This window comes from Phaenicophaeus curvirostris, chromosome 35 (genome assembly GCF_032191515.1).
Source record: "Phaenicophaeus curvirostris isolate KB17595 chromosome 35, BPBGC_Pcur_1.0, whole genome shotgun sequence".
NCBI lineage: Eukaryota > Metazoa > Chordata > Aves > Cuculiformes > Cuculidae > Phaenicophaeus > Phaenicophaeus curvirostris.
The window spans coordinates 772,546-781,616 of NC_091426.1; positions in this window are offsets into that span (position 1 = coordinate 772,546).

Consider the following 9,071-nt stretch of genomic DNA (forward strand, 5'->3'; position numbering starts at 1 on the left):
GTGTCTCAGAGAAGTCGTGCTTGCCCCATCCCTGATGGTGTTCGAGGCCAGGTTGGATGGGACTGAGCAACCTGATCCAGTGGTATGTGTCCCTGCCCATAGCAGGCAGGTGGAACTGGATGGGCTTTCAGGTCCCTTGAACACAAACCATTCCACGATTCTGTGATTCTATGATCCTACCGAAGAGAAGGGTGTTGTCCAGAAGCAGAAAGAGCCGCCCCACACAAACCCTGCTTGCTGCATTCCCCTGACGGAGACACTCGCTTCTCCTTGCCCTTCTGCCACCATCCCTGTGCACAAACGCTGCAGGGGGAGGCCTGGTCTGAAGAGCTTAGAGAATATTTGCAAAGTTACCGCAGCATTCCTCTCACTGGGCTGATTTCTTTGTCCGGCTGAGAGAGCTTCTCCCTCTGCTTTGCCTGGATGGGAACCGCTCTTGAGCTGGTGAGCAGGCTGGTTGTTCACCAGAACAGCCTCTGCCTCTGAGCAGTCTGGGACACCTTTCCTACCCAGGGTCTCAGCTGGCTTCTTGCATGACCCAAGGCAATGACTTTTCTTTTCCTTTACACATTTCCAGTCCACAGAAGAAACTCACAAGAGTCCCCTCCCAGTCTGGGACTGTTGGCAGAAGCAGCCGGAGGCAAGACACGCACACTCAATACGAGTTTAGAATCTTGCTCGTTTAATGCAGCTAGATGACTCCTTTTATACATGTGTTACAGTCCCGTGGAAGGTGCCCTTTGGTCTGTGTCCACTCTCCAGGCACTAATTGGCTAACTAGTCCACTCCTCGCGCGCTAATTGGCTAGCAGTTGCTGAGCGTGCTCTGTTCCTGTTCCTGTGCTGCTTACTACATGACCCACTCTGCCTTGCTACAAGCCAACTGCCTCTAAATGTCAAAGGTTATTCCGAGACAGAGGCGCTGCCACAATATCAAGCCTTAAAGGGTCAGCGTCCTCATGCCCTTCCCTTCTTAAGCAATCCTCTACATGGGATCGCTGAGTCCTCCAAGGAGAAGAGCCCTGCCCGTCCTCAGCAAGGGCACATGGATTCAGAACCGTGAGTCTCCCTGAAAAGGACCAGTCTCCTAAGGACCCTCAAGAAGAAAAGCCCTTTCCGTTCTCCTGGCAAACCAAGCTGACGGACCAGGCTGCTGAGGAACAGCCCAGATGCCCGACGGCCTCTTCAGTTCAGCCAGAGCCAAGGAGAAGGAGCAGGAGGAGAAAACAGGACGGGCTCTGTTAGGTCCATTGCAAAAGTCCTACAAGTTTTTCTAAACGCCGATGGGATCGACTTATGATGAAATGACACTGCAGTCCTTTTCCACGACTGCTTTTATATGATGTGTGTGTTGTCTCAGGCGATGGCTGAGACTGCTTGGGAAGAGGTGTTGGTTTGTTTGTAGGAAAAATAAAGAATCATAGAATGTCCTGAGTGTGAAGGGACCTTCTCCTGATACCCACCCTAAACCTCCCCTGGAGCCTCTTCCTGCCATTCCCTCAGGTCCTGTCCTTGGTCGCTAGAGAGAAGAGCTCAGCACCTGCTCCTCCTCCTGCCTTGTGCGGAAACGGCAGACTGCGTCTGACGTCTCCCCTTAGTCTCCTCTTCTGCAGGCTGGACAGACCCAGTGATGTCAGCCACTCCTCAAACGCCTTCCCCTCTAATACCTTCCACAGCTCTCCGGCTTCCTCTGGACTCTCCCCAGTACTTTTCAATCCTTTTCATACTGTGGTGCCCAAAACTGCACTCAGGACTCTAGGTGCGGCTGCAGAAACCCTTTCCCATCCTACTCTGTCTCCTGGATCTCCTCCATCTCCCTAATGGTGAGAGGAGGCTGGGGAGTCTTTAGTCTCCTCTGCTGGCACATTGCTCTCGGGGGCTGCAGAGTACAATCCCACCAGTCAGTTTCCTTCTCAGAGTCCCCGATACTGCTCAGCTTGGACACCTCCTCCCAAAGCTCTGTCACCAGGCTGAGCTGTTCTCCTCTTCTGCCCAGTCACAGGGAAGCTACTGGAATCCTCTACCGTCCAGCATTGTCTGCGTTAGACGTTTTGATCCGTTCCCATGTGCCGTACGTGCGTTACTTTGTCGATGTTTAAAGAAATCATAGAATCATAGAATTGCTAGGTTTGGAAAGACCTTTGAGATTATCAACTCCAACGGTACCTGTCCACTACTAAACCATATCCCTGAGCACTTCATCTACCCATCTTTTAAACACCACCAGGGGTAGTGACTCCACCACCTCCCCGAGCAGCCTCTGCCAGTGCCCAAGAACCCTTTCGCTGCTGACTAAAGCCACCCCACAGACTGGCCCTTTCCATCTCCAAGGCACAGCCTGGCCCGGCCGCTGAGGCTCAGCCCCAGACACCTACCCGGCCCTTCGGTTCAGCCAAAGCAAAGGAGAAGGAGGAAGAGAAGACAAGGGGTGGGCGAGCAGATCTGCTGAGCACAGATGCTTCCATCTATCACTCTTGGCACTGGTACAGTGGATGTCTCCCTGCCCGCTCCACAGCCCGGTCCCCCTCAGGGACTGATGCCCGTGATCGATGGGGATCACAGCCTCATGTCCCCAGCCCTGTCCAAGGATGCTCGCTTTCTAAACATCCAAAACGAGTCGCAGAGAGTTTGATTTGCCAGAATTCTCGAGTCAAGGGACAAGAGGAAATGGCATCGAGCTGTGCCAGGGGAGGTTTGGGTTGGACACAATAAGGGGGATAGAACGGGATGGGCTTTAAGATCCCTTCAACCCAAACATTGCTATGATTCTGAAATGTACGGGAATACAAACTTTAAACTAAGACATATTTTTCATGGGTGCACTTTGAAGTCCTCCCTTTAGCCACACTGGGAAATAACTGCAAGGAGCTCGGCAAAGCTTGATGAGCAGAAGAGAACTCCAGGAGGAGAAAGAGCTCCTTAAGTCTTTCTGTAGTTTAATGAGACCCAGCGTGGATTTGCTGATGAGCCCTTGGACCTCACCTACAGAGAGAAGATTGAGCAAGCCTCTCAAGAGTTCAAAAACAGAACTCAGAGTAACTTGAAGTCTTAATTGGTCTCAGTGAGGATTGTTTCAAACAAAGTGACCCTAGGGGCAGAGGAATTCAGTTCTAGGAAGTTCATGGAAGTGTTTGGTCATAGAAGCCTCAGGTCATATACGATTCAGGTCATAAAAGGTTAATAGAATATTTGGGTCATGGAAGAACTGAGTCATAGAAGTGTGATTTTTGGGGGGTTTTTGAAGGGTTTGGTCGTAGAAGGGTCAGGTCCCAGAGGACTCAGGTGACGGAAGAGTCGGGTCCTTGATATGTCTCATCACACACATGCTGCAGAATAGATGATCTGTGTCATAGAAAGCTGCATCATAGGAGAGTTAGACAATAGTCAGGTCATAGAATAAAAGGTCATAGAAGGGTTGGGTTGTAGAAGGCTTGAGCCAGAATCGCCTGGTCATATGATAGATGGGTCTCAGGAGAGTTGAGTTATAGAGGAGTTGGTCATAAAAGAGTAATACAAGAGTTTGATTGTAGAAAGTTCCTATATGGGTTGGGTCATGGATTATTCGGGTCATAGTTGAGTCTGGTCAGAGAAGAGCTGGGTCATACAAAGTCATAGAGGAGTCGGAGAAGAATTGGGTCATAGAAAGCTTGGGTGACAGAAGGCCCAGATCACAGATAATTCGGGTCATAGAGGACTCAGAAGAGCGGAATGAGAGAAGAGCTGGGTCACAGAAGAGTTCAGTTGAAGTAGGTTTATACCTAGGTGTTGGGTCACAGAACACTCACGGAAGAGCTGAGTCATAGAAGGGAGAGAGAAGCATCATTTATAGAAGAATATGGTCAGAAAAGATTCATAGAAAATTCAGGTCTTAGAAGACTCAAATCATAAAAGAGTCATTGAAGGGCGATAGAAGTGTCAGGTCATAAAGGAGTCGTTAGAGAAGTCAGGTCATAGAAGGTCTGGGTCATAGAAGAGGACTCATCTAAGTGTGTGGTCATAGAGGAGTTAGGTAAGAGACGTGTTGAGTCAGAAAAGTGCCAGGTGAGAGAAGGTCATAGAAGGTTGTTGAGGCATGATCTGACCAAGGGAAGTCCAGTCCACTTCTCTTTCAGGCATCCAGAAATGGAATCCGAGGGGACAAGGTCTTGGGCACAGCCTTTAGTTCCCTGCTCACCCACTGGCCATTCCTGAAAATGACAGGCCATGTGTGAGTGGTGCCAGTGCTCAGGGAGCGCCCTCAGTTACCGTGACCTCTGGAAGATGATGGAGAGTGCCCTCACTGTGGCATCGTCCTGCTCACTCAGCGCCCTGGGATGTGACCCCTCCTGTCCCAGAGGCTGGGAAGGATTGTGTTTGCTTAAGTGATCCCTGATCTGATCCCCACCCAGCACTAGTCAAGCTCCTCCAGAGTCCTGCCCTGAGTCCCAGAGGCCTGGGAGACTTTGTTGGGGAAGACAAGGACATAGAGGACACAGGGAATCTCAGATCTGTCTCCTCCTGCTCTTACTAAATTCTGCACTACCCACAGAGGGTCCTTGTTTTTTCCTTTTACTGTTCCTGAAGCAGGGAACACTCATCACGAGGCCCTTGAATGGCCTTTCAAGTTCTGTGACCACATCCCAGCTCTGTCTCGCACAGGAACAGCTCCAGCTCCTCCTGCCTGTGCCCCTGGCTGAGGGCATCGCTGCCCATGGGGCTGAAGCTCTGCAGCTGTGGCACCAGGCAAGGTCATCCCTGCAATAAGGAAATCTGAGACCAAGTGTCCAGGAACCCGTGTGTGCAAAGGCTTTGCTTGGAGCAGAGACCCGTCTGGGACAGAAGAGAGCTGAATGTCCTCCCAGCCCCAGGTCTAAAGACCAGGGAAGAAAAGCCTGAATTCCCGCGATGGAACAGGATGGAGAAATGAGATCATTCCCTGTCACATTCCTGGGGTTCTGTTTAATGATGGGGCAACAAAAGTGATTCTCATGGCCAGCTATTTTTCTAACAGGAGTAATGACAGTGCAGGAGAAGTGTCTCTGCCCAGCTGAGGGAGGGAAGATCAGGGATGGCTTCAGCCTGTTTCTCAGCAGGTTCCCCTGGAGCCCCAGGGACAGCTCGAGGGAGCCCAGAGGGGGCAGAGAAAGCGCTGCCTTGGGCTGCTCCTCTGCTGCTGAGCTGGGCTGGGCTCCTGGGACAGAGTGAGCTCATAACAAGAGGGTAGTTATGAAAAGAGCCAGGTCTGGCCAGGAGCAGCTCCTCTGCCAAGCCCAGCAGGGCTGAGGGCACTGCCTGCAGGCAGCGAGGGGAGAGGAGGGAGCGGAGAGAGGGGAAAGGCAGGGTGGGGTGGGAGGAAAGAGGAGTCTTCATTTGGAGAAAGATCTTCACAGCCCTTCTCTGGGTGCAGGACAATGCAGGTGCGATTCCTGGAGGAGTCTCCCAAAGCCAGCACAGCCACAGCCTGTGGGCTCTGTCAGGAGGGCTCTCGCAGTTTCTCCAGTGGAAAGAAAAACCAGGGTCAGTGCTCGGTCTGCCCAGGGAGCTCCTCATGTTGGGACAGGGAGAACTTGTGGAGGGAAGAAGCAGCTCCTTGGAAAAGAGGGTCTTTTTGCTCTCAAGAGGGTGCTGTGCCAGTCAGGGCTTCTCACAGCTCCAAATCACCCCAGGACACTTCTAAGAGGACATCTCAAGGGAATAATCAGGGCAGGGATTAGGATAAAGATAAGGAACTCTCCCGAGTCAGTTCCCTGCACCTGGGGAATTTCCGGGGAGAAAAGAAACAAGAGGCTCTCATGATTGAAGAAATCACTGAGCCTCCTGAGCTCTATCCTTGAGTGGCCAGTAGGTCTGATTGGAGCCTCTTAAAGTGTCTCCAACTGCTTCTCTGCCCATGGAGAGCACCAGCATTACCTCTGCTGGACCCATCAGGCTCATTCTGCCCCATCCTTTCCTGCTTATAAACAAGACCCTGTGCCCAGCTTCACCCGCCAATCAGGCAGGTTTGTGTAGGGCCAGGGGGATGCAGAGAGGGTCAGATGAGGTCTGTGAGCATTGACAGGGAGAAGAGATGGGCCAGGGAAACATCTCCAGTGAGGAAAATCCCCGGGCAGAAGGGATAAGATCGGAGAATGTGAGGAAACATAAAAGAGAGATGTTGTGGAAGGGCAAATACAGAAACCCCTACACGACTGCATCCAACACAGACCCTCCCTCTGAGCAAGCCCCCTTGCCTCCTCTCCCACCCCACAAAGTCTCTGCCCTCAGCTTGGGCTCCAAGACTGAACCCCCTCCACTGCAGCCAGAGTTTCAGCACAGCCGTGGTGCAGCTCTCTAATCACGGGTCCATTTTCCTCTCCAGAGCACAGGGGCTGAGAGTACCAGTGCAGCAATGTTTATTTTTGGGAGGGAGTGAGCAGAGCTGGGTTAGGGTAATGCTGTCCTGAGTGCCCGGCTGCCTCTGCTGTGGCCTCTCTCAGCTGGACCAGCTTCTTTGCTGGCTTCTCTGTTTGTCTGTGTTCTTGCTGTTGATCTCCTGTTCTTGCTGCCAGGCTCTCTGGGGTTGGGAGTTTCAGCAGTCAAGTGTGGCACTGAACTTCTGATTCCTCCCATGCAGGTGTGTCCGTGGGAATGCAGTGTCCAAGCTTTCGTCTCACCCATGGGGCTGTGGGCAGAGCAGTCTGAGTCGTTCCCTGAGGAAAGAGCTGACTCTTGCTTACTGAACCACCACCATTAGGATACTCGGATTGTTCCATGAGGGTTCTTTCCTAGCTGTGAGCTTCCCTCGTGGATATAAATCTCTGCTATCACAACTTGGTGCTACCTGGATGACCGTGGAGAAATAGAGATGCTACAGCCAAGGGAATGCTTCTGGGTTTGTGAAATGAGCCGTGTGTGTCCTGGGCTGACAGTGAGGTGCTGAGACCTTACAGAAGGGTGAGACATTGAGTGGTGTGAGGTGGATCCCTCTGTGCTCAGAAGGGTGAGGTGGCTTTTGAAGGTAACAAGGGAGAGTGATCCCCCTCCATCTCAGAAAGGTGCAAGCCCAGAGCTGCTGGGGACAAGAGCAAAGTAGAGGGCAGCACCCCTCCCTCTGCACTAAGCCACAGGTAATGCTCTCCCTGAGTGCAGCAGGGATGCTGAGGGTTTCTGACATCCAAGAACACTGTCCGGGGTGGGAGCAAGAGTGGTAAAGGCCCAAACCTCTCTGCCTTCCTTCTACCCTCTCACTTCCTCATCCCTGGAGGTGCAGATGCTGACAAGCCCTTTTGCACCAGGAGCAGTTCCACAGGACAAAGCTGAACCCCAGCAGTGTCCCCTGTGCCCAGCGTCCCCATGACCCCCAGCTGCAGAGCAGGGCTGACCCCTCGCAGCCAGCGGGCAGAGGCCCTGCTCCTCCTGGCACATTCAGCCGGCACGGAGCAGGGCTCCAGGCATGGAGCTGGCGGAAGGGCTGCAACTGGAAATGGAAAAGCAGTGGCAACTGTGCAGTGTGAGAACTGGCTTTGATTTTACTCAAAGAAGTCTCCTGTAACTTCTCACACTATTTTGGCTTTGATCCAGAGGCAGCAGATGTCCAACAGCAGCTCCATCACCCAGTTCCTCCTCCTGGCATTCGCAGACACACGGGAGCGGCAGCTCCTGCACTTCTGGCTCTTCCTGGGCATCTACCTGGCTGTCCTCCTGAGCAACGGCCTCATCATCACCACCATCGCCTGCGACCACCACCTCCACACCCCCATGTACTTCTTCCTCCTCAACCTCGCCCTCCCCGATATTGGTTCCATCTGCACCACTGTCCCTAAATCCATAGCCAACTCCCTCTGGGACACCAGGGCCATCTCCTACTCAGGATGTGTTGCCCAGGTCTTCTTTGTGTTGTTCTTGTTGAGTGCAGAATATTATCTTCTCACGGACATGTCCTACGACCGCTGCGTTGCCATCTGCAAACCCCTGCACTACGGGACCCTCCTGGGCAGCAGAGCTTGTGTCCACATGGCAGCAGCTGCCTGGGGCACTGGGTTTCTCACTGCTCTGCTGCACACGGCCAATACATTTTCCCTGCCCCTGTGCCAGGGCAATGCTGTGGAGCAGTTCTTCTGTGAAATCCCGCAGATTCTCAAGCTCTCCTGCTCACACTCCTACCTCTGGGAAGTTCAGTAAAGCCTGAGTGCTCTGAGTTTGGTCACATTGCCAGTGCTTTGCACCATGTCACCATTGCGGATGGTTTGCTTCATGGCTGGGTGTTCAAAAATGTGATTATTGCACTAATTTAAACTAAAGGATGTGGTCGACCTGGACTTCTGTAAAGCCTTTGACGTGGTACCCCACAACATCCTTCTCTCTTCCCCCAGCTTTCTCTCTCCTTCCCCAGCTTTGTGGGGGTTTTGTGGGGTCCTGGGTCCCTTTTAGGGGTTTGTGGGGGGCGGCCCTGGATCCCATTTGGGGGGATTTTGGAGGGGCGTGGGTTCCTTCTGGGGGCATTTGGGGGGCTCCTGAGTCCCTCTTGGGGGGCTTTGAGTCTCTCTTGAGAGAATTCAGAGGGTTCCAGATCCCTTTCGGGGGGTTGGGGGAAAGTAGTGGATCCCTTTAGGGGATCTGGGGGGATCCCGGGTCCCATTTGTGGGTTTGGTGGGTCCTGGGTGCCATTTGGGGGATTTAGGGGGGTCCTGTGTCCCTTTTGGGCAGTTTTGGTGGGTCCTGGGTCCCATTTGGAGACTTCTGGGGGTTTTGGATCCTTTTTCAGGGTTTGTGAGGGTCTTGAATCCCTTTTGGGGGGCTGTGGGTTTCTTTTGGGGGAATTCAGAGGGTCCCAGATCGCTTTACGAGTTTGGGGAAGGGGTGTCTTGGATCCCTTTTGTGGGGGTTTTGGGGGGTCCTGGGTTCCATTTGGGGACATGTAGGGTGGTTCCTGTGTCCCTTTTGAGGGGGTTTGGTGGGTCCTGGGTCCCTTTTGGAGGGTTGAGAGTGTCCTAGGTCCTTTCAGGAGTTTTAGGGGGTGGTCCTGGGTCTCTTTTAGGGGGTCTTGGGGGGGATCTTGGGTCCCATTTTGAGGTTGAGGCTCCTGGGACCCATTTGCAGGGATTGGGGAGGTTC